Genomic DNA, 20586 nt, shown 5'->3' on the forward strand with positions numbered 1-20586 from the left:
GGTTAGGTGACTGCCTTCGGCTGGGGTCATGATGCCGACAATCATGATTTCAGGGTCCTGGAATGGAGCCCCAAATTGGGCTCCCTGCTCTGTGGGGAGCCTGCTTCTCCCTCTCCCTCTGCTACTCTGCCTGCTTGTGCTCCCTCGCTCTCTCTGTCAAATGAATACCTAAAATCTTTAAAAAAATAAAAGTAAAAAAAGTCGAGAAAGAAATGTGCACGTTGTGTATGATTAAATGTGGGCCCTCAAAGCACAATTTTGCGGGCGGGGTCCTTGAAAGCACCCTGGACCCAAAGGTGTGTTTGTGTGCTTGTGAATTTTGAAGCAGGGTGGAGTGAGAAGGGAAGGGCTCTTGCAGGGGAGGGCTGTGGGAGAGGGTGAACATCTCCTTTTAGTGACTCTAACTTGTTCACGGCTGCTGGAATCGCGGGACCTGTGCGGGTTCTTGGAACTGGAATTCATCCTCAGAATAATCTGTATTTATTTTAAAAACCACTCCAAGGAGTAAATGTTAAAAACAAAAACAAAAATAGAAACCCCAGCACGTTGGACTGAGTAGAGCCCAAGTTCCTATTTCTCAAAAGACAGAAGCGTACTTCCTGGGGCACAAGGTCCACTCACCCTGTCCCTGGGTCTGTCGCCGGGATCTGTCGATTCAGCGGGAAACACAAGAATCCGCGGGCTGCGCGGGGCCTGACTGTGTGCAAGGCTCGGTTCAGCTTCCCAAAGCACCATCATTGATCCAGGGGCGAGGACCGCGCCTCGGCTATTGGGGTTCTAGCTTCTCTCGGATTTCTTCCTAAGTTACATCTGTTTGTTATTGTTCTTAAAGTTTTCTGGGTAACTATAAGCAACAGACCTTGTCAGTTCCTCTTGAGATCGCCCACTACTCCCCACCCTTATTTCTCACCTCCCAGCATCCTGTTTGTCTCCCTGACTCTGTCCCCCGCCCCACCCCCCACCCCCGCTCAGCTTTTAGCCATGTTTTGCTTCCCTCAGGTAGTAAATTTTAAATTTCTGTCTTTGTCAGTGTTCTCCATACCACAGGAGGCCTGCCGTAGATTCATTTTGTGTTCACTGACTTATGATTGCTTCTCCTGTGAATAATTTTAAAATGTGTGCCATGGACATTCCAATGTGTATCTCCCCCATCTTGTCTTGAAGACGCTGTACTTCCAGAAAATTTGGAAGAGTAGAGAGCCTAAGAGAAAATATGGGAAACTTTGAATGGATGGACAGGGTCTTTTTTGGTGAGTTTTGCCTATTTAAAATTACTCTGTTTTGATAGGAACAAAAAAATCTACAATGTATATTGTGTTTATACTCACATTGGGATAATTTTTAGCTTATTAAATTTTAAAGAATATTTTGGCCTGCCCATAATTTTATATGAACTATTTACACTTGCATTTCGATTTTACTTAGTATTATTGCAAATGGCTCTATTAGCTATTAAACGCTATGGAATCCGGCCTCTCTTAAGTCTTGCAGGTTTAGAGAAACACTAAAAAAGTTTTTGTTTTGTTTTTTTTTTTTTTTTTTTTTTTTAGAATACCAGCATGAAAAAGTCACCAGTACCCCCCTGAATATATGGTTCTGCCTAGTAGTGGTATCTTCACAGAAGAGAAAATTCATTTTCTAAAAAAAGGAGGAAAACGCTTTCAAACTCATTTAATACAACTTTTGCTACACAGTAATTTATCTAATCAGTTTCTTTTTCTCCACTGAAGATAAGAAAAATAGAGACTCAAAAGAGCAGAAATGGACCATGATGTATTTTTAATACCCTTTCTCTTAATACTTTGTAAATGTCTGAAAGGTTAAGATTCCCTCCAGATACACACATTTTCTCTCCTTTCCATGTTTGCTTATTTGGCGAATTTCTCAAATACAAATCGCTTTCTTTCACTTAGTGCTGAAAAGACAAGGGCATCTTAAGATCCCAAGAAGATTCAGGAGGAGACAGGAAAGGTCTCCATGAGGGTTTATTACCATGTCCCAGGAGAGATGATTTTGGTAGAATCTTAGTTTGCTTCCCCTTCTCGCCACCCCCCAAATTTCTCAAGGTGTTCCCTGTTCTGTTGCCTTTGAAGGTACTTTGCCAAAAGTCTAGTCCTCAGGACTTTGTGATTCTGACTAGATGATGGTTCTAAGAAATCAATAGTGCCATTTGGATGACAACATCTGTCACATTTTCTAATGTAGTTTCCTTTACTTTCTTCTGTACTTCAAGCAAAAGTACACTTAGAGCCTTAAAAAAAACAAACAAGCAAACAAACAAAAAACCCAGCTAATTTAATCTTAGACCATTTGGTACCGATGATCTGATGAAGATGTATTGTCTAATTCAGACACAGTGATTGCTATGTCTGATGCCTGCCCTAATAACACTGTTGATTATGTTATTTCAAGTCCTATTCCTAGTCTTTAAAAACTAGGAAAGGAAAGCAATATTTGTTCAGCTTATTTTAAAGAAAATGTTTCTTGTATTATTTTTTTAAATGAGTCTAATTCAGATTTTCCTTTTGAATCTAAGAAAGAAATATTCCAAAAGAGTTTTAAAAATTGTTTTTATACTCTAGAATTATCTACCCCCCCTTCAGCTTCTCTGTGCAATTTATATTTTTAGTTAGCTTGACCTCCAATAAGTTGTTTGTAAGCTAATTAGGGTAAGGGTTTTATCTTTTTATAGCTCCTGTTACAATTCTTTATACTTAACTGTTTTGTATTATCCGAAGAGCTAACTGACTTTACAATTTAAATAACTTGTTTTCTCATTAGAACTTAAGTATCTATATAAGGATGTCGCTACTCTGATTTATATAGTATCAATTTGTATTTTTATGTTTTATACCTTATTACATATTACTTGCTTTAGTATCTCTGAGTTGTTCCTGAAAATGTAAGCTTTATTCAGGACAGTATTTATTAGAGCCTAACTTTTTAGGAAAAATATTATAATTAAATGTTATATTTAAAATATTGTAATTAAAATTCCATTCAAAATGTCCTCTTTATAACACATAAAAATGAAGAGAAAATTAGACTAGGGATTAAACAAGGAATGGCCATGAAAATAATCAAAGATGGCGACATCCATGCTTATGCGTGAGGTTAAGGCCCTCCTTCTCCAATTATCTTCATTTATCATTGTTGCTTGGATCCAATTAAATGAAAAGAAACATAATAGGATTTGTAAAGGTCCTATGAAGATGAGATCAAGTGGTCAGAAAGCAACTTGAGGAATATTACATTTTTCCTAAAGGTTTTGCCTTAAATCAAGAAAAAAGACTTCCTTATAGTGGCTCACGTATTGTTATCAAGGGAATCAGAAAAATCACTGACTGTGAAAAACAACAACAACACAAAAAGTAATTAATTCTGTACAGTATTTCTTTTACCTGTGATTGTACAAACATGCTCTAGCTGTTTGCCGAAGCCTACAGAGGCAGAGACCAAACAAATTCCCGCATCCTGCTGCTGATTTGGTTATCTGAGGTAAGAGGCTATTTGATCAAAAACACACCCAGAGAAAAGAGAGTAAGAATTCCTTGGAAAGGAAACTCTCAATGTTAATTAAACCGGCATTATTCAAATATAGGGCATGGTGGATGTTTATTAGATTGGTCGGCAATGGTCGTGCTATACTTTTTGGGGCCGTGACATCAGACTAACAATGTCATTACTATTCCCTATTTCCCACTTGTGGGAGGATTCGTGCCCAAGTAGATAAAAGAGAGTTGGATTTTCCAATGCTTTCTCTGGCACTTCGTACTGTCAGGGCTGTGGCTGGGTGTGAACACTGATATGCTGTTTTCCAGTGATTTAATTCAAAATCTATTTACAATATTTGCTGACCCCTACTTAGATAGGGGTGGAATTGAGTATTTTTCAAGGTTCCTGTCCTCAGAGACCTTAGTCCAAAATGGAAACCAGACACATATCTTCACACCAAGATAACTACTGGCATGAGGAAGTAAGTGATATATTTTCTGAATGGTAGTCCAAAATGAGTGTGGTATCACTGTGGCTTCAGAGGGTCTGGAAAAGCTTCCGGTGAGAGCCGCTGAGCCTAGAAACATGAGGTAGCCAGAAGAGGCCCAGGCCACTGTGGTTCCAACAAGGTGGGGGAGGCTTGTGGACTTGGGGAACAGGTTTGAAAGACCAGTGAGAGCTAGACGGGACAGTGCTTAAATTTAGGCCAAGGAGTGGAGACGTCAAACAGTTGAAAAGTTGGATTTTCCAAGGCCAGCTTGAGTATCACGACATTTTGCCCTGTTCAATTAAGGTATCTGCTAAGTGTGATTCAATATTTAAAGTTTTGCAACGCTTATGTAAATACATTTACGTAACTTTATTTTCCTCAGATTATATCCTGATTTGGTATTTGGAAAATAACATAATTTATTCAGTTGTAAAATATTTGCTGACTCTCGTGCCAAGTACAAGACTGAACATTTATGTAATATTTCAACAATTACTTATTAGGGATACTTGGGGGTACACCATAGAACAAAAAGAAACATCTCTGTCCTCATGGAGCTTGTATTCCAGTGGTATCTTAGTTTGCTGGGACTGCCACAAACTGTCTTAAACAACAGAACTTATTTCCTCACAGATACAGAGACTAGAAACCTGAGATCAAGCGTCAGCCAGACTGGTTCCTTGTTAGGACCGTGAGGGAAGGATCTATCCTAGGTCTATCTCCCTGGTTTGTGGCCATGTCTCCTTGTGTCTTACATTGTCTTCTCTCTATACTTGTTTGTATCCAAATTTCCTCTTCTTATAATGGCACCAGTCACACTGAGTTAGGGCCCACCCTCATTTTAACTTAATTACTTTGGAAAGACCCTAGCTGCAAATACGGTCACATTCTGAGGCGCTGGGGGTAAGGACTTGAACATATGCATTTTGGGAAGGACACAGTTTAGCCCATAACAAGTGGGCATTGATGTCAGAGCAGTGAATCAACTCTAGAACGTGGGTGGTCTTGGTCTCTGTGTACTAGGCACAGTTCCAGGCACGCTCATGTCCCTCATCGCATTTAATGCTGTAACCAGCCCCGGAGGTAAGTATTGTTCCCCAGACTTTACAATGAGGAAACTGAGGGCGGACCAAGTTAGTTCTTAGGGGTGTTTGCTTGAGCGGCACTGTGCTTAATGTTTTCATTGGTCAAGGCTGTGGAAAGGAAAATTGAGCCGTGGCTGAATGTGGAGGCTATATATTTGTGGCTGATTCAGAGTCAGAAGCAATTTCTGAATGTTAATGTAAAGAGGGAAGTTCTTTTTCTTTTTATTTTTTAACATTAGGTTCTCAGGAAAAAAAAAAAAGATAAAAGTAATATTTGATAATTAAGTATCTTTTTTCTCTATAAATAATCCCATATATTATTTTTTGAGTATTATATATAGTAACACATTATTACAAATAACCACAGTTACTTAGAGTAAATATATAACTATCTATTAAATAAATGCTACATTTTTTATAGCAATGATCACTTCCTTTGGATTAGTTAGATTCAAGTAAAGTTCCAGGTCACTTCTGACCCATACCTTGTCATTCATCTCCAGACTAGGAAGCTCACCTTGGCACTACTCCTATGGGAGAAATCCTCATTTTATCTGGTTTGCCTGTTTCCATCGTGATGCTCCTCTGGTGGACAGATTCAGATTCAGCAAACTTATGGAGGATGTACTGTCATACGACAGGCAATTTCACGGAAATCCGCATGGTTCATAAATATGGAAAACCAAAGGATAATACGCATTTTTTATGAGCACCAATTTTTATGCAGTTATTTTACAGGGAAAAAAGTACTTTTTTTTTTTTTTAACTTAAGATAACCAGTGGATAGTTTAAAATGTAATTTAAATATTAAAACAGGGATGCCTGGATGGTTCATTCAGTTAAGTGTCTGCCTTCGGCTCAGGTCGTGATCCCAGGGTCCTGGGATCGAGCCCCACATGGGGCTCCTTGCTCAGCGGGGAGCCTGCTTCTCCCTCTGCCTGCTCTGCCTGTTCTGCCTGTAGCTCTCCCTGCTCCTGCTCTCTCTCTGACAAATAAATAACATCTTTAAAAAAATAAATATTGAAACAATATAGGTATATATTAGAGTCCAAAATGCAACGTTTGCATGAACTTTCAAGAAGAAACTCATTTAAAAGGAGTGGCTTTTGTTTGGAGTTGTGCCTTTAGCTCAAGAGAGATGTGAATTTGCCCTTCTCCTTCCGAGGGCTGGGGCTGGGCAGGGGTGGGGTGGGGGGCGGTGGGGGGGGGGTTGGGTCTCAGGAGAAAGCCTTTGAAAAGTTCTGAAATTTTCTTCATTCAGTCTTCCTAACAACCATGTGAGGTATATTATCCTCATTTAAGAGATCAGAAAACAGAAGTTTGGGTAAATTATCTTGCCCTAGTTTACACAGTGAGTAAATAGCAGAGGCAGGTATTAAATTTATACTTTCTGAGTCCAATACCCAGGCATTTTATACTGTACTATATCCACTCCTTGGATGAATGAGGCTTCTGTCCTCCCAAGGCTGCAGAGACCTCACTGGTCTGCATGTCCACATGGTCCAACCTCATTTACTCATGGATTCATGCATTTATTTGTGCATTTAATCAATCAATACATCAATAAATATTGAGAGCTTACTATGTGCCAGGTTTCGTGCTGCGTCTGGAAGACACAGGGGGTTAGCAACAAAGGCAGAACATAGTTCTCTCCCTCGTGGAATCTGCGGTCTAGTGGAAGAACAGACATGAAACAAATACCACAAAACACTTGCTCATTAATTGATTGACAGGGGCGCCTGGGTGGCTCAGTGGGTTAAAGCCTCTGCCTTCGGCTCAGGTCATGATCCCAGGGTCCTGGGATCGAGCCCCGCGTCGGGCCCTCTGCTCAGCAGGGAGCCTGCTTCCTCCTCTCTCTCTGCCTGCCTCTCTGCCTACTTGTGATCTCTGTCAAATAAATAAATAAAATCTTGAAAAAAAATAAATTGATTGGCATTATGAAGCGAAAAATAGGGTGCCATGAGAAGAAAGCAACAGGTGAGTTAATTCAGATTAGCGATCAGAGAAGACCTCTTTAAGGAAGTGACCTTGGATCGGAGGTTTTGAGCATGACTTAGGTAGAAGAAAACTTTTTTGCCCTTGAAGTAGTTACAAATTGCCATCCTACAAAACCCATCACTTCATTTCCCTCTGTCTTCATTAGATTCCCTCTTTCTCAAAAGCAAGATCAAATCCTGCCCTCAGCCATCACATTTATTCTTTTCTATTCTGTCCATCCACCTGTTCTATCCCTTCATCATCGAGCATCAGCTATGAGCCCGGCACTGCTGCGCCCTGAATCTTTTTCTTTTTCATCTTCACTCTCTTCTTTTTTCTCCTTTGACTGCTTTAACTTTCTGATTCTTTTTTTTTTTTTTTTTAAGCTTTATCTTTTCGAGTGGGGTAGGGGTAGAGGGATAGGGAGACAGAATCTCAAGCAGACTTTCCGCTGAGCGCCAGCCCAACCTGGGGCTTGATCTCATAACGCTGAGATCATGACCTGAGCTGAAATCAACAGTCGGATACTTAACTGACTGAACCACCCAGGCGTCCCTAACCTTCTGATTCTTGAATCTATTTTTGACTCACATATTCAGTCTTATGCCTTTCCCAGACCAGTCACTTCCCTTCCCTTGGGCTAAACTATCATTTCTATTCCTGTTTTCAACAAATGCATTCTTTCCTCACATTTTTCTGAAATTTTTATAATCAGGTGCAAGAAAATTAATGAAGTTTTGTTTGTTTGTTTGTTTGTTTGTCAACTACTTAGTATTTTCATCCCTTAACACAGAATTACCACTAATATAAAAAACAAACATTTTGGAATCTCTCTTTCTTTACCTTTCTACCTATATCTATCATCTGTTTCTATTTGGGACCATTTCTTTCTTTTAACTATAAACTCCTAGAGATGGGCAGATCTATCTGTGTAAGTTAATATAAAATCTGGAGCTAATAGTAATAACTTCTTAAGCTTTTCATATGCTTTTAAAAGAGGCAAGGAACATCCTTTATGGGCCTGCTAATATGCTTGGTGTAACTCTTATATAAAAGTACAAATGAGGGGCACCTGGGTGGCTCAGTGAGTTAAGCTTCTGCCTTAGGCTCAGGTTGTGATCTCAGGGTCCTGGGATCAAGCCCCACATCAGGCTCTCTGCTCAGTGGGAGGCCTGCTTCCCCTCTCTCTCTCTCTCTCTCTCTGCCTACTTGTGATTTCTGTCTGTCAAATAAATAAATAAAATCTTTAAAAAATTAAAAAGAAATAAAAGCACAAATGAATTCAGAAATGCATAGATCAAGATTAGCCTGCTTTTACCTTCTCCTATAAAGTAATTTCTGTCCTTTCTGTCATAACCTGGACATAAAAAACCCAAGTCAGCAATAATACTGCATTTCATCAAGTATTTAGGCAAACATACGCTTACTTCTCTATCTCCACACAAGTCAGAGAAATCCAACAAACTTCCTTTGGAAAGTCTGAAAACTCAGATATCTAAAAAGTTCCACCTAACCAAAGGCAAGTAGAGGGGATTTCTCTTTCCAAGCATGATGGAGTAACAAAGACCAGACTTAAATGCCCTCCATAAATAATTAGAAAGCTGGATAAAATATGAAACAATGTTTTTCAGACATTGAGCAATAGTCTGCATAGGATTATGATTACTGAAAGAAGAGAAACAAGTGAACTCAGTAATTCCCCTGGCTTTCTGCCTAGAAGAACTTTCTAGACTGTAGAGTCAGGAACAGGGACCCAAATGGATCCCAATAGTCTTGCTGAGTTGATAAAATGCAGGCCAGAGTTTAAGGAGGCTGAGATGGCTAGAGGTAGTGGGGCAGAGTTCTGGGAAAGAGGAGGCTATGCAGAAAAATTGCTCCAGAAATATGTACAGGAATCTTTTGAATCTTTGCTGAGTACCAAGACACAAGTGTATAGAATGACACTCCACAAGTTTGGATAGAAAAGACTTGTGAGTTGTAAGCTGAATTAATCTCAGGGCACACACAAACTGGGAGAAAGTTTGGTTAGCCAAAGGAGAGAATCCTTGTTCATCCTTGGAACATTCAGAGGATAACCTAACATTATCATATGTTAGGAATAGTTCTGAACTATCCTTTGAGTGAGATACTCTAGAACAGGGGTTGGAAACTTTTCTTAAATTTAGAGAACACAATCATTTTTGGGTTGTGGGTCATAAGGTCTTCATCACAACTACTCAAATCTGCCCTTGTAGTGTGAAAGCAGCCATAGAAAATACATAAGTGAATGGGTGTGGCTGTGTTCCAGTAAAACTTTATTAGCAAAAAACAAGTGGCCAACCTGTGAGCTGTGGTTTGCTGACCTCTGCTCTAGAACAGCACTGTTCAATAGAAATATAATGCAAGCCACATATGTGGTTTTAAATGTCTGGTAACCACAGTACAAAGGAAAAACAAATAGGTAAACTTAATAACATATTTTACTTAATTCTGTAAATCCAAACTATTATCAATTCAACATGTAGTCAATATAAAAATTATTAATGAAGAAGTTTGTGTTTTTTCTCAAAATAAGTCTTCAAAATTTGTTGTGTATTTTATACCTATAGCACCTCTTAATTCAGATTAGTCACATTTTAATAGCCACATACAGTTAGTGACTACCATAGCACTTGATAGCACATTGGATAGCACAGCTCTCACCCCTCTCTAGTAAAGCTTAAAGACAGGTCTCAAAGGAATCAAACTGATGGAACAATTAACTTCACTGCCCAATGCTCTTACAAGGAAGACAACACAATACAGACTCTTAATTATGTAACAATAACAATGTCAGCATTAAACAAAAAAATCACTGGACATGCTTAAAAGCAAGAAAAAAAACTACAACAAGAAAAACAATCAGTTAAGGGAAACAGACTTAGCAATGACAAAATAATGGAATTAGCAGACATGATGTTAAGACAGATTTTATCATTATGTATAAGTATTTAAAGGAAAAAAATTATCAGAAGAAAAATGAAGGACATAAAAAAAGAACCAATTATGAATTCTAGAGATTAAAAAAAATATATAATATCTGGATTGAAGATTTCAGTGGATAAGATTAACATCAGATTAGTCACTGCAGAAGAAAAGATTAGTCAACCTGTAAATGTAGCAATTAAATTGATCCAAGATAAACCACAGAGAGAAAAAAGACTTAAAGAAAATAGATGAAAAGAGGCTTAGTGATTGGTGAGAAAATATCAAATGATCTACCATAATTGGGAAAGGAAAGAAGAGAGAACAGAAAAATATTTGAAGAAATAATACCCCAAACACTTCAAAATTCAGTGGAAATTATATTTCATAAATCCAAGAAGCTTAAAAACTCATGAAAAAAAACCAAGTCACACAATAATCAAATATCTGAAAACCAGTGTTGAAAAGAAAATCTTAAAGGCAGTCAGAGAAAAAAAACAAAACACATTAAGTACAGAGAAATAGACATAAAAATGATTATAGACTTCACCTCAGAAATTTAGCAAGCCAGAAGACAATCAAATAACACCATTAGAGTGCTGAAAGAAAAAACTCAACTTGGAATTCAATACTGATAGAAATAGCCTTCAAAAACAAAAGTGAAATAAGGGTGCCTGGGTGGCTCATCGGTTGAGTGTCTGACTCTTGGTTTCAGCTGAGGTCATGATCTCAGAGTCATGAGATCAAGCCTCACATCCAGCTCTAAACTCAGCCAGGAGTCTGCTTGAGATTCTCTCTCTCATCTCCCTCTGCCCTTCCCCTTGTTCATACACAAACACACACACTCTCACTCTCAAATAAATAAATAAATAAATAAATAAGTAAAAACATTATCAAACAAACAAAATTTGAGGAACTTTGTTGCCAGCATATATATACTAAAAGAAAAGTTATTACAAAATTATTTAGGCAAAAGCAAAATGACAACAGATGGAAACTTAGAATACCGGAAATGGTAAATAATGAACAATAGAAAAGATTTGTTTCCTCATTTTAAAATTTCTTCAAAAGCTAATAACCACATAAAGCAAAAATAATAACAATGTATTTTTGAGATTTATCAAATGCATAGAAACAATATGTATGACAATAGATTGAAGGACAGAATGAGAGCAGTGGAAGTCTAGAGTATTAAGGATTTTATGTTATATATGAACTGGCATGATACTATTTGAATGTAAATTATGAGTTAAGATGCATATTGTAAAGTGCAGAGCAATCACTAAAATAAAATAATAAAATATATCTCCTCAACAGTGGAGATAAAGTGGAATATTAAGCAGTACCAATTAACTCAAAAGAAGTAGGAAAAGAAAAAAGTAACAAGAAAAGATGAGACAAAATGAAAACTGATAGTAAATGGTAGACTTAAACTCAACCATATTGATAATTATACTAAATGTAAATGGTCTGAAGACTCCAATTAAAAGTCAGAGATTGACAGACTAGATAAAAAATTAAGATGCTATTATATGCTGTGTAGGAACAAACCACTTCAAATATATAGACAGGATAGGTTAAAACTAAGAGGAAGGAAAAAGATATACTGTACAAACATAAATTACAAGAAAGCTGGAATGGCTATATTAGTATCAGATAAAGCATGCAATATAAAAAGAATATACTAGGAATAATGGGAAAGTATGCAGTTTATTGGGGGGTGATATGACAATCCTAAATGTAATAGAGCTTGAAAATACATGAAGCAAAACCTGTAAAATAAGTCAGGTTTCTGGGAAGCACTTAAATTCTCTGAAGTGAATCAGTTGGGTGGATTTGGGAAATCATTTAATCTGTGAATAAAAGTTTACTCCCTTGTAAAATAAAAATAGTCACACCAATATTTCATGGGTATTTTGTGAAGACTAGATAAAAGTATATATGAAAATAAAAAAAACAAAAACCAAAAAACCAAACCTGAACTGAAAGGAAATTTAAAAATCTGCAGTGACAGTTGGAGTATTCAACACTTTCCACTTACAGTCAATAAAGAAAGAAGGCAAAATCAGCAAGGATATTGAAGACTCGAATGATAACATCAATCAACTGTACCTAACTGACATTCATAGAATACTCTACCCACAACAGCAGAATTATGCATTTTTTTAAAAAGTTCACCTGGAACATTAATCAAGAGAGACCATATGTTAGTCATGGAACAAGTTTTAACAAATTTAAAAATATTTAAATCATAGGGTCTGTCCTCTGACCACAGTGAATTTAAATTAGAAATCAATAACAGCTATTTGGGAAACCTCCAAATATTTAGGAATCAAATAGCATACTTCTAAACAACACATGGGCCAGAGAAGAAATCACAAGGGAATTTAAAAAATATTTTTAACTGAATGAAAATGAAAACACATCAAAATTTATGAGATGTAGTTGAAACAGTGTCTCAGAGGAAATGTACAGCATTATATGTTAATATTAGAAAACAAGAAAGGTCTAAAATCAATAAGAATCTATCTAAAAAAGCAAGAAAAGAATATATGTTGGCTAATTGAATTTAAATTTAAAATATTTTTTAAAAAGGTAAAAGAAGAACAAATTAAACTTAAAAAAAATAGAAGGGAGAAAATAACAAAGATAAAAGCAGAAATCAATGACATATAAAACAAAAATAATAGAGAAAATCACTGAGACCAAAGGCTAGTTGGAGAATTTCAACAAAACTTATAAACCCCTTGCTCGATACATTAAGGAAAAAAAAGGAGAAGACACAAATGATCAATATCAGTTACATACTACAGACGCTACTAATATTACAAGGATAATAAATGAATATTATGAAAAGTTTGTTGTCAATAAATGCAACAACTTAGATGAATGGGCAAATTCCTTAGAAGACACAATTTGCCAAATATGACTGCAGAAGAAGTAGAAAACCCAAAGAAGCCATGTATTGCATAAAGAAATTAAATGTGTAAATTTAAAAATTTTCCACAAAGAAAACTTTAGGACTAGAAGGTTTCACTTGTGAGTTCTATCAAATATTTAAGAAACATGCCAACATTTCATAAACTGTTTCAGAAAATGGGAGAATGGAATACTTTCCAACTGATTTCATGAGGCCAGCATCACCTTAATATGAAAATCTGAGAGTGAGTTACAAGAGAGAAAAAATGAAACAACATGAGACCAATATGACCCAGGAACATAGGCACAGGAATCCTTAACAAAATACTAACAAATTGAGTCCAACAATCTCTAAGAGAAACAATACATAGTGGTGGGGGGTTATTTCAGAAATGTCGAAAATCTAGAGAAAGACCTCTGAAGGGGGGTGTATGCCAATGGGAAGTAAAAAGTAAAAAGGGAGCATCATTAACTTCCATAGTCTTGATTTTCATCTTTTTAACAGCTGGCATTTCTGAACATTTACCACACTCCAGGAAGCAGTTTCAGAGCCGTATATGAGTTCTCTTGTTTAATTTATAAGAACCCTATGAGCTTGATACTATTGTTGTGCGCATTTTATAAATGAGTAAATTAAAGCAGAGAGAAACCTTAAAACCTATCCACAGTCCCATAGCTATTGGGATTTGGACCTATATTGTCCATCTCCAGATCCTGCACTCTTTGCTAATAATGTACCACTCTACAGTGAACTGCTCATCTTCTGTGCTTTTGCCTAGCAAGGCTTATTTCATCACTCCTAAACATTTATCCACTTTTTCAGTCCATAATTAAGAACTTCTGAGTCAAAATATTAAGTAGTTCCAAACGCAAATACTTCTGAAATAAAAGTATGTGTATTAAATTATAAAACTTATAATACTAGCATGGAATATGTACTCCTTTATCCCCCTCCTAAATTTTTATGCGGCTACAAATGTGGTCTCCAAGAAGTGGGGAAAAAAATAAAAAACCCAACAAACAAACCAAAACCAATTTTCCCTTTCCTATGTGTAGAACAAAATGCTTTTTACCTGCCCACCGTGCCCCACCTAGGGGACAACTAGGTCAACCTAGAATTCAACGTTGGCACTAAGACTAGATGGCATATGAAGCTGGGCAGGGTCTTTAAGCCCTGGAGCCTTAGTTCTCTGTTTTGTGAAACGGAATTGTTCTGCCTCCTGAGCTGGATAGTGTGAGGATGAGGAAGGTACCCAGGTGAGCTTCTGTATTCTTTCCTTCCCTCTGCTTCTTCTTAGCCTTCTCTCCTTTGCGATGATTCTTTAGAATTTCAGAACTTTGAACATCTCCAGAAAAGCCGTTTTGAAACTGTTTTTGATCCATGTCCACAGTGATCACAAATCAATAGAACCCTAATATACGTATTATATTAGGGTTCTAATACAATAGAACCCTAATATATGTATGTATAATGAAAGTGATCACCTAATTTATTGTAAAAATTAGGAAAATTATTACTTACAAAAGTAATAACTATGCTGATCCACCAGGAATAAACTGGGGCTATTCTGGGAGAACCGAGTCACATGTCGCAAAACCACTTAACCTTATTTATTTTGGTGCATTCTGTTATTTTATCTGTATTCTATTATTTATTTATTTATTTTATAGTTTCCCAATTTTATTGTTTTTTCATGCATTCTAGTTAATTATAAATATGCTTTTCAGGACCTATTAAATCGATTTTGTATCCCACTAATGAATCCCTACCCATATATATATATATTTTTTTTTTCTTGCTTTTCTCAGAAGCCTGGAGGTTCTGCATGAGTTTATTTATTTATTTATTTTTAATTTTTTAATCTTTTTATAAACATATAATGAATTATTAGCCCCAAGGGTACAGGTCTGTGAATCGCCAGGTTTATACACTTCACAGCACTCACCATAGCCCATACCCTCCCCAATGTCCATAACCCCACCACCCTCTCCCTACTCCCCACCCCTGGGCCCCCCTCAGTTTGTTTTGTGACATTAAGAGTCTCTTATGGTTTGTCTCCCTCCTGATCCCATCTTATTTCATTATTCTTTTCCTACCCCCCAAACCCCCCACGTTGCATTTCCACTTCCTCATATCAGGGAGATCATATGATTGTTGTCTTTCTCTGATTGACTTATTTCACTAAGCATAATACCCTCTAGTTCCATTCACATCGTCGCAAATGGCAAAATCTCATTTCTTTTGATGGCTGCATAGTATTCCATTGTATATATGTATACCACATCTTCTTTATCCATTCATCTGTTGATGGACATCTAGGTTCTTTGCATGGTTTGGCTATTGTGGACATTGCTGCTATAAACATTAGGGTGCATGTGCCCCTTCAGATCACTATGTTTGTATCTTTAGGGTAAATAACCAGTAGTGCAATTGCTGGGTTGTAAGGGTAGCTCTATTTTCAACTTTTTGAGGACCCTCCATGCTGTTTTCCAGAGTGGTTGCACCAGCTTGCATTCCCACCAACAGTGTAGGAGGGTTCCCCTTTCTCCGCATCCTCGCCAGCATCTGTCATTTCCTGACTTGTTAATTTTAGCCCTTCTGACTACCTACCCAGATGTTTTGACTTCTTCTAAAGAATGTCTTGTCCGGCCTTTAAAATATTCCCGGGATCCCAAGTGCTAAAGGGAAGCATGCATGAATTTGATGAAGTTCTGGTGAACTGAAGGGGTTCTAATTCCTATGGGTACACTTACTCTGTTTCTCTTCATTCATTCCTTATCCATTCTTTCCTCCTCTCATTCATGGAATACTTTGAGCACTTCCCATACTACCAGGGGCTGGAAAGGATCAGATGCAGGAACGGGGGTCGCTGCCCTTGAGGAACTGCTGTATTCTGCTGGGCAGAGGTCCCTGAAGATCGAGCGTTTCAGGACGGAGAGATAAGTGGTACAGCACAGAGATGATCAAATGGGCATAGGAATCTGGAAGAAGGATCCATCAGCTCTGTGGAGGTGGAAGGGAGGGTTCCGAGGGGAAGACTAACACTGAAATGTAGGAAGTTCTTGAGGATAGAGATGGTGGCATGGGGTCGCTACCGCAAGCCAACCTCCAGGCTGCTCCACGGAGCTCTCTTCACAGGCGGGAGGGGCACTGGGGCACGGGGCTGATGGGGTGCCCCATCTGTTTCTTCAGCGTTTCTCAGATTTATTTTAAACTTCGCGAGAGTGCTCACACCCCCATCTGTTTTGGTCTCCCCAACCTGACTGTCCTCTCCAGCTGACCCTGCTTGAGTTTTCATACAGCACTTTACACGTTCTAAATATGCTAGGTCATTTACTTCTCTGGTATGTTTACTACCTGTTTGGTCCTCCTATAAGGTAAGCTGAAGGAGAGGATTCATTTATTTCGCTCACTGTGTGTCCCCCCAGCTCCTGGAAGAGTGCTTGGTCCATTCACAGTAGCTTCCTGATAAATAACGCGAAAGACCTGGAAGAGCGAATTTCTGTTTCCAGTACATTTGCATGTACTCACATCTGAAGGAAAGTGTGGAGGAAAATAAAGTCCTATAAGGGACCACCGTTTCTAATAGCATCCTTTCCCTCCCTCCCGTCACTGGTGTTTATTAATCACCTGCTCCCCACCAGCCCTGTTTTGAGCACTTGGATTTCAGAGAACAGAACAGATGCTCTTTCCTGTCTTCGTGGTGCTCATCTGCTAGAGTGTAAAAGACATTAATGAGCTGTGTAATTGCAAATTTGGGATAACTGCTAAGGAAAAAAAAAAAAAAAGCACAGGAAGCTCTGAAAGCTTGAAACCGTAGCGCATGACTTGGGCTGGGAGGTCAGAGAAGTGATTTTTTTTTTTTTAAGATTTTATTTATTTATTTGTCAGAGAGAGAGAGGAGCAAGAGTGAGCACAGGCAGACAGAGTGGCAGGCAGAGGCAGAGGGAGAAGCAGGCTCCCCGCCAAGCAAGGAGCCCGATGTGGGACTCAATCCCAGGATACCGGGATCATGACCCGAGCTGAAGGCAGCTGCTTAACCAACTGAGCCACCCAGGAATCCCCAGAGAAGTGATTTTTAAGCCGTGGCAGAGCTGAGTGTCTGGTATGGCCAAGCCAATGGAGAGGAGGGGCTTAGCCGAATGGGTGGGCGGGGCAGACCAAGCAGCTCCAGGTGCACGCGGGCCTTAAGGGGTTGGCCCTTTAGCCAGGAGCGAAGCAGAACAGCCAGAGGGGTGTCAGCTGGGGGATGTTGAAATGAAAAGATGGCTCAGGCTGAAGTGCAGGCATGAGATTAGGGAGTATTCCAGGGCTATGGGGGTATCAGGTAGGAGGGTGGTGCAGAGCTCAACATGAGATGTGATGGTCCCAGGGATGAAAAGCTGTGGGTAGGTTAGAGAAATAATTAAGGCATAAAATTGAAGTTAATAGCTTTTTTTTGTACTTTCAAATAAATTGGTAACGGCTTGTATGTATAAAGGATTTTTTTAAAAGATTTTATTTTTATTCATTTAGAGACAGAGGAAGGGAATGGGACGTAAGGGTCAGAGGGAGAAGGAGAGAATCTCAAGTAGACACCCCACTCAGTGTGGAGCCCATTGCTAGGCTCGATCTCACGACCCCAAGATCATGATCTGAACTGAAATCAAGAATCAGATGCTCAAACAACTGAACTACCCAGATGCCCTGTATGTATAAGGTTTTCTTATGTTTGTGTGAACCAAACTATAAATAAAGATGCACTTTGAGTTGTCAGCATCCTCTGTGATATGTATACGGATATTATTAAGAATTGGCCCAATCCGTGGTGATCTAGTGGCCCCTGGGGGCTGGTGGGTCTTCTGGGGATGCAAACAAAGGAATGCTATCTAGAAGGGCTGTACAGACCATGGGAAGATAATAAAAGTGGCGTGTGTGTTTGTGTATACATGTATATAACCAATTGTGGACCTCACTGCTTTCCCATCCTTCCTTCTATCCCTGCTTCTTTCTTTCTGCATTCTCCTGTCAGACTACAGTTTAAGATCAGTGGTTCCTAATGTTCCTTGGGCTTTATCCTGAGAGTAGCACGCATCCAATACACGCAGAAAATGCCATATCATGTATCAGGAGCTCTGGGTCCCCAGACTAAGAAGTTCTGACCTGCAGAGTTTGTAAAATGGCAATCCACAGACAAAAATAAATATATTTAGTCAATAAATTTTTTGAAAGATGGTCAAACTCATTAACAATCAATGGAGCCAATGACAATATAACACCTTTTTTCTTTTTCTTTTTTTTTTTTAAAGTAAGCTTCATGCCCAGCGTGTAGCCCAATGCGGGGCTTGAACTCATGACACTGAGATCAACACCTGGGCTGAGAATAAGAGCCTGACACTTAACCAACCATGACCCAGGCACCCCAGGAGATAACATCTTCTATTGATCAGATCGGTAATGATTGATAATACCCAGCTTGGTGGTTGTGGGAGGAAATGAGCACGCTTATATATTCAGGGTAAGCGCAAATGGAACAGCTTTGGAGAGAGCAACTAGGCAGTACTTTTCAAAATTTTAAAGGTCTAGATCCTTCAACCTAGTAATTCCATCCTAAGAAACTATCCTTTAGGAAAGCAGATGTACGTGTGCACATAGTCAAGGATGTTCACTAGCATCAATGACTAGAAAGTTAGGGACTACCTAAATGATCACCAGCAGGGAAATGGTTAAATATCTCTGGGACATGCCCAGGCTATACAGTGGAATACCATACAATCCGAAAGAACGCACTTGATCTGTACTGACAATATATTAAGTGAAAAAGCATATTGCAGACCAATATATGTAGCCCAACACATTCTCCATTAGAGAACTCACAGAAGTATTTGTTTTATATAAATGCTTTTGTATATATTTAGAAAATACATACATGGATATATATGAAATCCAAAATAGTGATTAACCCAAGGGAGTAGGACTTAAAGGGGTGAGCGAGGAAGTCCTGAAATTTTCCTCTTTGATTTTGTGCACTTTCTATACTATTTGAATTTGTTTTAACAAGGCTATACTATCTGATCTTCATTCTTTTTTTTTTTTTTAAGATTTTATTTATTTGACAGAGAGAGATCACAAGTGAGCAGAGAGGCAAGCAGAGAGAGAGAGAGAGGAGGAAGCAGGCTCCCTGCAGAGCAGAGAGCCCAATGTGGGACTCGATCCCAGGACCCTGAGATCATGACCTGAGCTGAAGTCAGAGGCTTAACCACTGAGCCACCCAGGTGCCCCTGATCTTTATTCTTAAAATGAATAAAGATCGTGGAGAATTCTTCCCCTTGAGTTTCTTTTGAACTGTACAACTCTAACTTCAAAATTTGAGATGAGGGAAGAAGCAAACAATTAAGATGTGTGCTAGTGTCCTCCTCTGATTAAAATATTTCAGTGATGTCCCATGTGTTGGGGCTCAAGTCTGAACTTCCTGGGGTGTCTGGGTGGCTCCGTGGGTTAAGCGTCTGACTTGGGCTCAGGTCTTGATCTCAGGGTCCTGGAATCGAGCCCCACGTTGGGCTTTGTGCTCAGCGGGGAGTCAGCTTGTCCCTCTCCCTCTGTCCCTTCCCTGCTCTTGCTTGCGCACTCTCTCTCTTTCAAATAACTGAATAAAAAATCTTAAAAAAAAATAAAAAGTCTAAATTCCTGGGAGTAGCACTGCAGGCTCTCCTAAATCTGGCCACTTGCCTCCCTCTACAGTGTCTTCAGCAATCCTCCAACCCACAGACTCTGCCCTCACCAGAACGTGCTTGGATGTGGATTCTGAGGCGTCTCCGGGATTATTGCTACACTTTAGCTGTACTTGCCTCTAAAGACCTCCTCTGCTACCTGATATGTGTTCTGTCCTTTAAATGCCGCCTCCTCCGGAAGATCCAGCCCACTAGCCAGCGGCACTCTGGTCTGCGCAGGGCACAAATGCTCCATGTCCCCAGGCGTATCCCCTGTATGATATTACTTGTGGTACCCCACTGCCTCCCTGTTTTAGCATCTGGTTTCCCTCTAGTTTGAGAACCTGCTGAAGGCAGAGGCTGTGTTTTGTGTCACTGTATGGGCCTTGTGTATCCCAATGCCTGGCTACAGGAGGCCCTTACCAAGCGCCTGTTGGATCGCGCAGTGCTCTCCTCCCCTTTCAGGGATCCACTTGTTGACAGCCTCAAAGAAGTATGGGGACCAGATTTTAGAATTCCTCACACATTACTTCTTTCCATAGAGTATAACTAAAAATTTAGACCCACCAAACCACAGCACTTTAGAACTAGAAAGGACTTAAGAGTTATCTAGGGGAGTTGTTTTCAATCAAAAGTCTGTGTACTAGTGCAAGGCTTCATACTCCGAGGCAAAATGAGAAAAACATGAGCAATAGAGCAGACTGAAAAAAAAAAAATCAGGTTTAACGCATTTGGTTTAAAGGATGCTCTCTTACTCAGAGTTTATGTCTCTCTCCCATTTTAAGGTTATTTATGAATTATGTGCTAGTAGAGGTTTTTTTTTTTTTTAAGTTTAATTGGTCTATTAAATAAGAAAATCTGGAAACTCTGCCTCTTGTCATCTTTCTCCTCAGAACTAAAACCCAGAGGGATTATCACTTTGCCCATAGCCAACAAAGAAAAAACCGTTTAGGTCCAGGACCCTTCGGTTTGGTGGGTAATGCAATT

The sequence above is a fragment of the Lontra canadensis genome, unplaced genomic scaffold, assembly GCF_010015895.1.
Source record: "Lontra canadensis isolate GAN:19392208 unplaced genomic scaffold, GSC_riverotter_1.0 scaffold1, whole genome shotgun sequence".
Classification (NCBI taxonomy): domain Eukaryota; kingdom Metazoa; phylum Chordata; class Mammalia; order Carnivora; family Mustelidae; genus Lontra; species Lontra canadensis.